Source organism: Nomascus leucogenys, chromosome 8 (assembly GCF_006542625.1).
Source record: "Nomascus leucogenys isolate Asia chromosome 8, Asia_NLE_v1, whole genome shotgun sequence".
In the NCBI taxonomy this organism is placed as follows: Eukaryota; Metazoa; Chordata; class Mammalia; order Primates; family Hylobatidae; genus Nomascus; species Nomascus leucogenys.
This window is the reverse complement of record NC_044388.1, coordinates 19,181,197-19,194,966: the sequence shown is the minus strand read 5'-3', so window position 1 is coordinate 19,194,966 and position 13,770 is coordinate 19,181,197. Positions and strand designations below refer to the sequence as shown.

The following is a 13,770-nucleotide window of genomic DNA, read 5'->3' as shown; positions in this document are numbered from 1 at the left end:
AGTATCCCCAAAGGAGTTCTATTCTCCTAAGAGCTCCAGCAAAATAATCCAAGCCCAAAAGTCCTGGGTTTGAATTATTTGGCCTGGCTCAGGTCAAATATTTATCAATGAGCTAGTCACTATATTGAGGGCCTTTGAAATGCTATAGGTTTTTGCATTTTTTCAGCTTGCTTTATTTATTTATGTATTGCCAAGCTTTTGCCTTCTAGGCTGTACAACTTGCCCATTATGCTATAAATAATGACTTATAGACACTTTACGATGTGCCATACATTGATATAACACTTTAAAGATATTATCTGCTTAAGTACTCACAAGAACACTTAAGAGGCAGATAATATTGTCTTCATTTTACAAATGAGAAACCTGAAGGTCAGAGAGGTTAACTAAATTTACACATTCTCTGGGGAAACTGTTTCTGCCTGGCACCAAAACTCTTGGTCATAGTCATAATGATTCTGCCTTCTTTTGGAGGATCAGGTCAGCTTGTTATCCATTCTTGCTAGAATAGACAATGTACTTTCTAGGATGGGCTGAGATCTGCAGGAAAAAAATTAAGTCCCACAGGTGAGGCAGCTCATATGGGGCAGCTCAGGTAGGCTCATTTTGATCCCAAAGATACTAAAAACAAAACATAGACAGAATAGGATGGTAATTTCTGAACTGTGGCTATATTTTAATGATATATTTAGTCACTTTCAATTCATTTGCTTAATATTAAATTCTAAATGAATTAGTTTAGATTATGAAATTATTTTCTCAGTCTAATTCAGTTCCTGTGGGTGTAGATATTTTTAATATCCCACACTCCATTCCACCTGGGTTTGACATTTGGGGCTCTGATTGCTTTCTATGATGCAGGATTTGCAATCCCAGCGGATCCCAGCATTGCCAAGGATTACCTCTGGGTTGTTAATGAATGCAGGCAAGTCCTTTTTAGCATTTTTACGTTACTTGGAAAAATGATTCAATATGCAAGAGTGAAGAAAAAAATCTTCCTATTGAAATATACCAAAACTGTTCATCACCAGTAAAATAAATTCTTGTCTTAGAAACTACTCTGGCAATCAGGATGGGAACATTAATGGGGAAGTGGTGTCTGCCCACCTTACAGTAAGCCCTGTCAAACTCAGGCATGCTTTCAAATTTTGTAAAAGTGAAGGCTAATATATATATATAATATATATTTTATATATATATATGCATGTATGTTCTATATACCTAAAAGAACACTGTATAGTATAAGATACTATTATATTTTTTAATCTATTTTTTCCCTCATAAATTCCTGGGCAACACTAGAGAAATTATTTCAGAGTTTGAAGCCATATTTACTTTTTAGGAAAAAGCATTTTTTGTTCCATCAACAAGGCTGGAGTTTTAGAATCCTGCTATGTTCTCAGGAGTCACAAACAGGAATGGAATGGCAGCCTGATGCACCTTTATGAATTTACACTGGGGTTTTAAAATTAGGAAACACTGTACATTTAATAAAATAAGAAATGCCTACAAAACTTGTGTTTCTGAGTAAGCTTGATTATTATATTATACATACTAAAGACCCAAAAAGGTCAGGATCCCACACACAGTTATGAATACCAACATTTCTTTGTGATGCTCTGTATAACTGCAAATGGCAGAAGAACCTTTAAATTAACAATATGAAGAAGGCTTAGATGCATTTTGACACTGAAGAAGAAAGGATAATGGAATTGCAGGGATAAATTTGTCTTATTATTGGCAACTATGAAATGTTTAAAATGAAACCTTTGTAAATGTTTAATGAGATTTTTCTTTTCTCCTGAGTTATTAACAATATATTTTATAGCCCATGACTTCTTACAGCAAACACAGGATTCAGTTTTATGTTTATCTCTGTTGCATCATAATTTCCTTTGTTCACTACAAGTTTTCAGGAAAGCTTTGTTAAGCACTACCTTCTGTTTTTGGTTGCACTTTGGAGGATTAAGCAAGGAAAATGTGTCCATGGTAGTATCAGGGGTGGTGGGTGTGGGGTATGACTTAAAGAAAAATGCAGCCACCTAGAAATCTGTTAATGTGATACAAGGGCAGGAGATAATTAGCAGAGGAACCTGGAGCCACATCCAAAGTGAGAGGTGAGGATGGGTTGGGAGGGGACCCAGGTGAGTGACTGGGTGGCATGCTAATCTAATAAACTGGGGTATTAGAACATTTTATTGTGTGTTATTTAGGTTGATGTGAAATTCACATAACATAACCTATATAACATAAAATTAGTCATTTTAAAGTGGAAAATTTAGTGATATTTAGTACATTCAAAATGTTGTGCGCCACCACCTCTATCTAGCTCAAACAAAACACCCCAATAGGGTGATAACATTCCTGTTGGGATATTTTGTTAGAAGGCTAGAGAAACTTGGGGGACATCTGAATTACATAATTGCATCACATAAACCTTGGGAAACTGGTCACATTCTCTTGTATTATAAGTTTGTTGTACTTAATAATGTTTGCCTCAAAATCTTGGTGCTAAACTGAGAATTTTGGTGTAATAACAGTTAATGCACCAGAATTTGATTTGTGCTTACCAGCTATATTTCTTTCTTTTTTTTTTTTTTTTTTTTTTTTGAGACAGAGTCTCACTCTGTTGCCAGGCTGGAGTGCAGTGGTGTGATCTCGGCTCGCTGCAACCTCCACCTCCCAGGTTCAGGTGATTCTCCTGCCTCAGCCTCCCAAGTAGCTGGGACTACAGACGCCCACCACCACGTCCAGCTAATTTTTGTATTTTTAGTAGAGACAGGGTTTCACCATGTTGCCAGGATGGCCTCGATCTCTTCGGCCTCCAAAAGTGCTGGGCCAGCTGTATTTCTTAAAAAACTGCACTGAGAGTCTATTGTAAGTGGTTCGCCTCCCACCAGAAGGACGACTTCTCATACAGATTTATTTCTGCATGCTCTAATCATGTATTGGGCACTACATAGGGTCTCAGTTTAAAGGTAAGATAGGGCTCTGTTCTCTGGGAGAAACTAAGGTACTAGGTGGGGAGAAAAGTTCTGACAGAAGTATGCACAGGTAAAAAGGGAACCCACAAGATAAATATTTGGTTTAATCTAGGGTAGGGAAGAGAGGTTTAGGAGGGCTTTTTTACTTTTCTTTTTTTTTTTTTTTTTCGAGACAGAGTCTCCCTCTGTCACCCAGCCTGGAGTGCAGTGGCATGATTTTGGCTCACTGCAACCTCTGCCTCCCAGGTTCAAGCGATTCTCCCACCTCAGCCTCCCGAGTAGCTAGGATTACAGGTGTGCACTACCATGCCTGGCTAATTTTTGTATTTTTAGTAGAAATGGGGTTTCACCATGTTGGTCAGGTTGGTTTCAAACTCCGGACCTCAGGTGATCTGCCCACTTTGGCATCCCAAAGTGCTGGGATTACAGGCATGAGCCACCGCGCCAGGCCTAGGAGGGCTTCTGAGAGGAGTTGACATGTAAGCTGAGTCTCCCAAGATAAGTAGACATGAGCCCCGCCCCCCCCCCCCCCCCCCCCGCCCCCCCCCCGGGGCGGACCCCACCTCGACTCTGGCCCGCCTCCATGCCAGCCCGGACTGCTGACTGGACATGGGAACGAGCTTTTTCTGGCCTTCACCACTCACCTCCCTTAGCGGAGCAGAACTTGCCAGGTATAACTCCGAATTGTTAACCAAAATACCCTAAGAAAAAACCAACCTGATAAGGATGGTCAGATTATGACCCAACCTGGATGGGTAAACAACATGTATCCTCCGAAAGCTGAGTCCAGACTAGAAGAGGATCTGACAAGCACACTCCCCTTCTCTCAGCCACCCCAGAAGGAGGAAGATGCCAGCTGCTCAGAGGCCACAGGGGTGGAATCACTGTCCCGGTCCTCCAGCAAGCAGTCTCCCCCTCGGAAGCGGTTTGCCTTTTCCCCCAGCACCTGGGAGAAAGCACTTCCCCTTTTTCCGGACGGCCCCGGAAGGCTGGAAGAATACTGTCCGTCACAATCTCTGTTTTCGAGACAGCTTTGAGAAAGTGCCTGTCAGCATGCAGGGCGGGGCCAGCACACGGCCTCGATCTTGCCTCTGGAAGTTGACCGAGGAGGGACACCGCCGCTTTGCAGAGGAGGCCCGCGCCTTGGCTTCCACTCGGCTAGAAAGTATCCAACAGTGCATGAGCCAGCCAGGTGTGAAGACTTGTCGTGCGTGGGCCCAAGGGGAAGAGACCTGAGGATCCTGACCCAAGGCCGAGTGTGGAAGCCTGGGTCACACCGTGGGGCGGGGGGATGCATCTTCTATAGGAAACAGGGAGATTAACAGTGATCTGAGACCCTCGGGTGATGCCTGCCTGAGGTGAGACCTCACCTACCAGTGTGGGACGTGATGTCCCAGGAATCCATGGGCAAACAACTAAGGGGCAACTGGCCTTACCAAGCCCAGCAGCCTAGGCAATAGCGAGCACACAACATGAGAAGCACAGTAATAGAGATTATGTACAAAGAGTACTTGTACTTTCCCTGGAGCAGTGCAGGGAGGCTTCAGAGAAGAGGCAGTATTTGAGCCTTGAGTGAAAGAAGCAGATCACCTGCTATGAGAGAGCATCCCAGGCCTAGGAAACAGCAATTGTGAAGCATAAACTCCTGAACTCTCTCCTTTTCTTACAGATGTGATGCCCTTCCTCTTTGATCTTTAACCCCAAGAAGCAACAGCCAGCTAATGCTTTATTAAAATTACCCTCAGTAGCAAAAAAAAAAAAAAAAAAAAAAAAAAAGATAAGTAGACATTAACTGGGTGAAGGGGTGGGATGGGGGAAACAACAAACCGATGTGAAGAGTTTGTTAGCAGTGTAGGGTGGGGTGGGGTGGCTAAAAGTGAGCAGAAAAAGTGTGCAAGGATCATGATGAAAGTCAGATGCATGTTATGTTCAAGGTCATATTCAAAAATTAGGATTTCATTCTGAAGTTGGTGGGGAGCCATTAAAGTATTTTAGGCACGGCAATGAGATGCTCACATTTATTTCATAACTACCACTGTGGCAGCAGTATGGAGAGCAGATTGGATGAAGGTAATACGGATTACAGAAACCAGTTAGGAAAATCTTTTACATTCTAGACAAGAGGGGATAAGGTTAGAATAAATCAGGAGCAGTGGCTATACAAAGACGTGTAAAAATGATGACAGTAGGAGTTGAGTGGGGAGATGGCAAGTTGAGTGCAGGAGGCGGCAGTGGGGCCCCGGACAAGGTGCCTCCATGACAGGCTCTGAAGAGCTGGGGCTCCGGGAAGACACGCTGAGGATCCTAGCTGCCTTCCTTAGGCGTGGTGAGGCTGCCGGGTCTCCTGTTTCAACTCCACCTGGAAGCCCTGCCCAAGAAGAGCCAACAGACTTCCTGAGCCGCCTTCGAAGATGTCTTCCCTGCTCCCTGGGGCGAGGAGCAGCCCCCTCTGAGTCCCCTCGGCCTTGCTCTCTGCCTATCCGCCCCTGCTATGGTTCAGAGCCTGGCCCAGCTACTCTAGACTTCTATGCCTTGGTGGCCCAGCGGCTGGAACAGCTGGTCCAAGAGCAACTGAAATCTCCGCCTAGCCCTGCTGGCCTCGGACCCCGCCCTGCGCAGCAAGCTGGTCCGCCTGTCCTCCAGCTCTTCCGCCCGGAGGTGGAGCTGTTCTGTAGCCGGGAGGACAGCTCTCGCCCAAGCCGAGCGTGCCCCGGGCCCCCACCTCCTTCCCCGGAGCCCCTGGCCCTGGCCATGGAGCTGAGCCGGCGCGTGGCCGGGCTGGGGGACACCCTGGCCGGACTCAGCGTGGAGCACGTGCACAGCTTCACGCCCTGGATCCAGGCCCACGGGGGCTGGGTGAGCCGCTGAAGCCTCTCTCTCCCGGCCTCACGTTACCCGACTGTCATGTGATAGAGGATGGGCGGGGACTTCTTAGGTTCCTCTCAGACCTCAGGTATTCTCCCAGCTGCACTGCGTTGTTCATTCTGTGTTGAGCCCTTGCTGTATGCCAGGACTGCAGCGGACGCTATGCCTGGCGTCAACGACTGAGTACGCTAATACTGTGAGCGTGAAACCAGTGACTGAGGTTACTCAGGGAGAGGCCGGACGAGGTGGCTCATGCCTGTAATTCCAGCACTTTTGGAGGCCGAGGCAGGAGAATTATTTGAGGCCAGGAGTTCAAGACCAGCCTGGACAACACAGTAAGACCCTATCTCTACAAAAATTGAAAATGATTAGCCGGGGTAGGGTGCGGTGGCTCACACCGGTAATCCCAGCACTCTGGAGGCCGAGGCAGGTGGATCACCTGAGGTCAGGAGTTTGAGACCAGCCTGGCCAACGTGGTGAAACCCCGTCCCTACTAAAAAAAAATACGTAAATTAGCCCGGTGCGGTGGCAGGTGCATGTAATCCCAGCAACTCGGGAGACTGAGGCATGAGAATCGCTTGAACCTGGGAGGCAGAGATTGCAGTGAGCTGAGATCACGCCACTGCACTCCAGCCTGGGCGACAGAGTGAGACTGTGTCTCAACAAAATAACAAAAACCGGGTGTGGTGGCTCGCGCCTGTAATCCCAGCACTTTGGGAGGCCGAGGCAGGTGGATCACCTGAGGTCAGGAGTTTGAGACCAGCCTGGCCAACGTGGTGAAACCCCATCCCTACTAAAAAAAAATACATAAATTAGCCCGGTGCGGTGGCAGGTGCATGTAATCCCAGCTACTTGGGAGATTGAGGCATGAGAATCACTTGAACCTGGGAGGCAGAGACTGCAGTGAGCTGAGATCACGCCACTGCACTCCAGCCTGGGCGACAGAGTGAGACTGTGTCTCAACAAAATAATATAATAATAAAAACCGGCTGTGGTGGCTCACACCTGTAATCCCAGCACTTTGGGAGGCTGAGGTGGGTGGATCACTTGAAGTCAGGAGTTTGAGACCAGCCTGACCATGGTGACACCCAGTCTCTACTAAAAATACAGAATTAGCCGGGCATGCCTGTAATCCCAGCTAGGGAGGCTCAGGCAAGAGAATTGCTTGAACCCAGGAGGCAGAGGTTGTAGCGAGCGGAGATTGCGCCACTGCACTCCAGCCTGGGCAACAAGAGTGGAACTCTGTCTCAAAAAATAAATAAAAATTTTAAAAATTAATAATAAAATGATGGCAGTAAAAATAGCAAATGTCACAATATACTGAGTAGTGTGGCAAATGCCAGGTGTCACAGTTGTTGTGCTTTGCAACCCAGATCTCCCCATTCAGGCTTGAGAATTTATTCTTCCAGTTGCTGAGACGCAGAAGAGAAGGCTCAACTCTTCTGAAATTTCCTTAGTTGAAAAGAGATGCTTTGACCAAAACCAACCCTTCTTTTGGGGTATCTGCTGGCTTACCTATGATGGGATAGAAAGGCCAGGCCCCTTTTCCCCAGCTTGGGATCACTTCGAAGGGCTGCCCCCTTCAAAGCTTCTTATGGGATCAGAGTGCCACTTCTGTTTCTTTCCTTCTGCAGTTCATGATCCTGATAATACTCCCTTAATAGTCTATCTGCATTCTAATCTTGATCTTAGAGTTTGCTTTTCAGGGAATGCAACCTCCAGACATTGTTCTAAGGTGCTTGCATACATTATCTGAAATGGCAGCAATTTGTCAAAGTAGGAATCATTCTCCCTATTCTACAGATGGGGAAGTTGAGGCTCAGAGATACCATCCCACTCTTAAATAGCAGAGATTGGATTTGAATTCATGTTGTTTTGGCTTGAAAACACCAGGTATTGTCACATACCGTGCTCAAGAGGAAGGCACTGAGTCAAGACAGAATTAGAGAGTAGAAGTTTTTTAAGGAGGGATTTGATTGTCTATTTCATGTGGAGGGCAAGGCAGGGGATGATGATAAAAATGGTTGACTGGCTTGATTGTTCTCACCTGTGTTCTTACCTCTCTTCCCACACCACTACTCTACTTTCAATGTTTGAGAACATCTTCATGAGAAAGTCCACAAATAGTAAATGTCTTAAGTGTTAAGGCATATATAATATGTCTAATGGGATCCCAAAGTCCTAGAGTCAGAGGGCAGCTCTAGGCTGTGAGCTCCTCCAGGAGCAGGGACCAAATATTTTTATCTCTGCCTCTCTCACTTTAACTCCCATCCCCCTACTTCTCGCCCCCAAGCCTAGTGCACGATTGGTGCTTATCAAGTGGGGTAGACTAAAAAAAGGGAGTTATTCAAGCAGATTTAGAATAAGCTCTCCTGGGCAAGGTCTAGAATCAGCAGGTATTTTTAACATCACTCCTTGACTTGGTCTATATTTTTCTTCTATTACCATGGGAAGCCTTTTTACGATTCTTGAACAATCCACATTTACTCTAAGAATCATCTAGTAATATTTTGCATTTCTTTTGTGGTAGGCAGAATGGCCCCCCAGATAAGTCCAAGCCCTAGTCCCTGGAACCCATAAACATGTTCTGTTTATGGCTTTACAACTTGAACGATATAATTATGGTTACAGAGCTTAGGATCTGGGATTGTCTGGGTGGGCCAATCTAATCATAAACCCTTAAAAGCACAAAACTTTCTTTGGCTGGAGTCAGTGAAATATAGCAGAAAAAGAAGTTAGATTCAATGTTTGAGAAGGACACACCAGTGCTGGAGGGGGCCACATGGAGAGCGTGAGAGGGAATGTGAGAAGCCCTTCAGAGTAAAGACTGTGTCTGCCCCCACCCCACCATCCCTGACACTGCCCTCCCCTCTACTTTCTTGCCCAGCTGATAGACAGCAAGAAAACAGGGACTTCAGTTCTGCAACTGCAACCAACAACCCGAGTGAGCTTGGAAGCAGATTCTTTCCAGAGCATCTAGTAAGGAACACAGCCCTACTGACACCTTGATTTCAGCCTTATGAGACTTTAAGCAGAGGATGCACCTAAGTCTTCTTGGATTTCTGACCTATAGAAACAGTGAGATTATCAATGTGTGTTGTTTTACACACTAAGTTTGTAGATGTGTTATGCAGAAATAGCAAACAAATAGAACTTTGGCAAGTAGGCTATAAAAAGCAGTTCTCAGATTGAGGTCCCTGAGACTCTTTCAGGGGGTCTCTGAGGTGAAAACTATTTTCATAATAACATTAAAATGTTTTTCACCTTTTTCTCTATATTGACACTGGCATAAATGGTGCAAAAGCGATGGTGGGTAAAACTGTTGGGGCTTTAGCTCACATCAAAAAAGTGGCACCACATGGTACTAGTGTTCCCTGTATTTTTCACCATCACACACTTGCAGAAAAAACATACAGTTTTACTTAACACTGTTCCTGGTGCAGTAGGAAAATTACTATTTTTATTAAATCTTGACCTGTGAGTTCATGTCTTTTTCAAATGCTGGGAGACAAAATGCAAGCACCAGAAAGTGCTTTTGCTGCATTTTAACCTAAAATGGTTGCCTCAAGGAAATGCATACGTGTCATTGTGTTTGGAGCTGATCTAGCTGCTTTTTTTCCTCACAGAACATCATTTTTACTTGCAAAATGACTGACAGATAAGCCAGAGCTATTCAGACTCGGGAGATATTTTCTTAAAAATGATTGAAGTGAGCCTGTCACTTCAAGAAAAACAACTGACAGTATTTGTTGGCAATGATAACATTTGAGCTTCCTAACAAAGATTAGAGTTTTGGAAAGCCTGAACCTGCCACCATAATTTGACAAATTCTCCATACTTAAAGACTGTCCGGTGAAATCAGCAGTGATATTGTACAGCAATAGAAAATGCAGGGTTTTTTGATATTATAAAATAAACTGTGCAAGCATTTGGAACATCTAAATAGCTGAGTGGATCAATATTTTCTGAATGACCAGTACATGATGCTACAAAATAGTGCATGGGTAAAAGAACCATTGAAAATGCTAGGACAATTTTATTGATATGATTTCATATTCTACATTGCAACTAACCTTTAAAAAACTACCACTTGTTGAGTTTGGATGTGGTAAAAAGAAGGACAATTATCTGAAAAAACTAAAAATAGCTCTCCTCTTTCCAACTACATATCCACTTGAGGCCAGGTTTTCAACATTGTACTTCAACCAAAACATCATTTCACAACACGTTGAATACAGAAGCAGATATAAGAATCTGGCAATCTTTTATTAAACAAGACATTAAGGATTTGAGAAATTATAAAACAATGCTGCACTTCTCTGACTATTTTTTGGTTTTGAAAATATAGTTTGTTATGAAGGTATTTTATTTATGTTATGTAATGGGTCTATTATTGCTATTTAAATAAATTAATACATATATTCCATTTCCAGTTTCAATTCCTAATATAGCAAATTATATTAGGAATATATTATATATTAATATATATAGCAAAAATATTAATAAATATAAGCCACAGAAGTAAAGCCTTTAGGGTCTTCAAGAATTTTAAAGTGTGTATATTATCTATTGAGACCCAGTGGAGAGCAGGCCATACACAGATATAACTTAGTGGTTCCAAATTTGCACACAGAGCAAACATAAGCCCAGAGGTAGTTTTCATTTGACTTGCACAGATTGGTTCTTGCAGGTTTTTTTTTAAATTATTTTATTTTTTTAGACCGAGTCTTGCCCTGTCGCCCAGGATGGAGTGCAATAGTGCAATCTCGGCTCACTGCAACCTCTGCCTCAGGTTCAAGCGGTTCTTCTGCCTCAGCCCCCTGGGGAGCTGGAATCACAGGCATGCACCACCACACCCGGCTAACTTTGTATTTTAGTAGAGATGGGGTTTCACCACGTTGGCCAGGCTGGTCTCAACCTCCTGACCTCAGGTGATCCGCCTGCCTCGGCCTCCCAAAGTGCTGGGATTACAGGTGTGAACCACCACACCCAGCCGGCTCTTGTCATCTTTTTAAACAGTTACTGAATTTTAAATGAGCTTTCAATATTTATAGATCAGTAGGTTTTATGTGAAATACCATGTTTTTCAGTTTTCTTGAAAAACTGGATGGGCTGGCTGCATTGGGTCCACATTCTTGCATGGCCCCTGGACCTGGGTAGCAGCTGCCTTCTTCTGGACACACGTGTTCCAGTTTCCCTCCATTTCTCCTCTTACTTTACTCTTTGTGTCCCTCTGTTAAAACCTGTTTTTTCTTAGTTATTCCTATGGCTTGCGCAGCTCTTGGAAGCATCTGTATTTGTAATGTCCGAACTAAATGGTCTCCTTGATGGCAAGAAGTTGGGGAGACCTGGTTGTGGCTTGAGAATTGTCTATTGCTTTCAGTGGGGGATGTTGTACATTACGAGACACCAAGTGCCCAAAACAACAATCTGAGATCATCAGATGAGACACATCTTTCTGAATTTGGGAGCAAAGGATATTTTAAAGCTAGTTTCTCTCAAATTTCCTAATAATCTGCTGCTTGATATGGCAAATGAATGAGTATAGTGCAAGAAGGATAGGTGAAACGGGGATTATACAATGAGTTTGGGTTTAGGAGCCAAAGTATCCATATTTAAATCCTGGCTCTGAACTTCCATAGCTGTGCAATCCTGGCAAGCTACCTAATCTCTCTGTGTTTCAGTTTCCTCATCTGCAAAGTAAGGCTATTAATACTACCAATCTCACGAGGATGTTGGGAGGATTAAATGAGATAGTACATTACAAGCACTTAGAACAGTGCCTGGCACACAGTAACCTTTTGTTATGAACTGAATATTAGTGTCCCTCCAAAATTCATATATGAAGCCCTACCCCTCAATGTGATGGTATGAAGAGGTGGGGACTTTTGGATATAATTAGGCTTAGATGAGGTCATGAGGGTGGGATCCTTGTGACGAGATTAGTGCCCTTATAAGAAGAGACCAGAAAGCTAGCTCTCTCTCTGTGTCATGATAGGACATAGTAAGAAGATGGCTGTCTGCAAGCCAGAGGTGAGCCCTCACTGGGAGCCAAATTGACTTGTACTTTGATCTTCGACTTTCTAGACTTCAGAACTGTGAGAAGTAAATTTCTGTTATTTAAGCTACCCAGTTTATGGTATTTTGTTATAGAAACTTGACCTGACTAAGACACCCTTCAGTAATTCATAGATATTATTTTTATTGTTCTTTTGAGATGAACTTGAGTCTGACTGTGAAAAGGAAAGTAAACTGCCTTAAGGTTCTGCCAGGCCAACTGCATTCTGTCCTCTCCGCCCCATCTCACAGACTCCAGGAATCCTGACATGAGTGTAGAGATCCTAACAGATCTTTGTGAATGACAGGGTGCATCATTTAATTGATAGACACAAACACTTAACCTACCTGTGAAATCGACAGTGGATTCAAGATTGATCATAAGGCATATTAACAAGCCTATTCATTCATTTACTTATTTTATTAGTCATCTCGCTATTGAATGTCTATTGAGTGTTTACTATGTTCTAGGTACATAGACATGTAAGTTCATGTCTTGGTTTGGGGTTAGATATAATCACCAGATATTTCTGTAATATTGCACCTAAATATTTTAATTTCTTGTTTATTAGGAGCAGTGATCCATGTTTCCATTGGACTATGAAAGAGCTACTTCCAATCTGAGGCCACATTGCCTACATGAAATAAATTATTGTTAGGAAATTGCCTTGAAAAGAGAAACAAGACCACAACTCTTAGAAGAATTCTGTAAGTACCCAATTTCTTAATAAAACAATATAGCTTAAATATTTATGATTTTTTCAGTCATACAATTTTACCATCATTCCCAAAATGTGCATTTGGTTGACATGTATTTGAAAGATTAGGATCTATAGTTGTAACTCTGGAAATCATACAAGGCATTTTATTTGCTTGTTAATACTGCTCCCCCCTTCAAACAAACAACAAATTTTGCCTTGTGATTTACTTCTTCATCTCTCTGACCAAAAATAAACTCTACTTTGTGCCTTTTATGCTTGCAAAAACACTTGCCTGTTTCTCTGCAAGAAGATTATATAAGTTAAACATTCGTCCTTTTGGTTCCAGACTGGCCAGCTTATATTGAAACAAAACACCTCCACCCCAAACAATAATTCCAGGCATTTCTGCTTATAAAATTTGCCCTCAGAAGTGATAAAAAGGAGGCAAGAAGTTCCCACACTAAGTTCAGAGGTCAACTTAGTGGACCAGATATCAGGAACTGTACTGCATAGCCGTTTGTCATGTGTAAGTTTCTATTGTTGTGGTTCCAATGAAGACTCTTTGAGGTCACTTCTAGGGATTGACACCATCCATGCAGTGGTGTGTGATGCCACTTTTAAGAGGGCAGGGACTGGCCAGGAGGAGCACTTTCTAGTATTATCTAAGGAAGAGGTGTGAGTATAAAGCAGCGAGACTGATTTGAGGTGTGCAGCTTCTGCAGTCAGTCTCATTACTTTCTTTATTATTACTATTCTTCTTCTTCTTCTTCTTTAAGTTTTAGGGTACATGTGCACAATGTGCAGGTTTGTTACATATGTATCTATGTGCCATGCTGGTGTGCTGCACCCATTAACTAGTCATTTAGCATTAGGTATATCTCCTAATGCTGTCCCTGCCCCCTCCCCCCACCCCACAACAGTCCCCAGAGTGTGATGTTCCCCTTTCTGTGTCCATGTGTTCTCATTGTTTTCATTGTTCAATTCCCACCTATGAGTGAGAACATGCAGTGTTTGGTTTTTTGTCCTTGCGATAGTTTACTGAGAATGATGGTTTCCAGTTTCATCCATGTCCCTACAAAGGACATGAACTCATCATTTTTTATGGCTGCATAGTATTCCATGGTGTATATGTGCCACATTTTCTTAATCCAGTCTATCGTTGT

The 13,770-nt window shown here is 43.2% G+C and overlaps 1 pseudogene; it reads left to right on the top strand.

Annotated features, from left to right (window-relative positions):
• The first annotated feature begins 5,157 nt into the window (after positions 1 to 5,157).
• On the top strand, positions 5,158 to 5,852 carry LOC100587401 (annotated as a pseudogene).
• Positions 5,853 to 13,770: the final 7,918 nt, after the last annotated feature.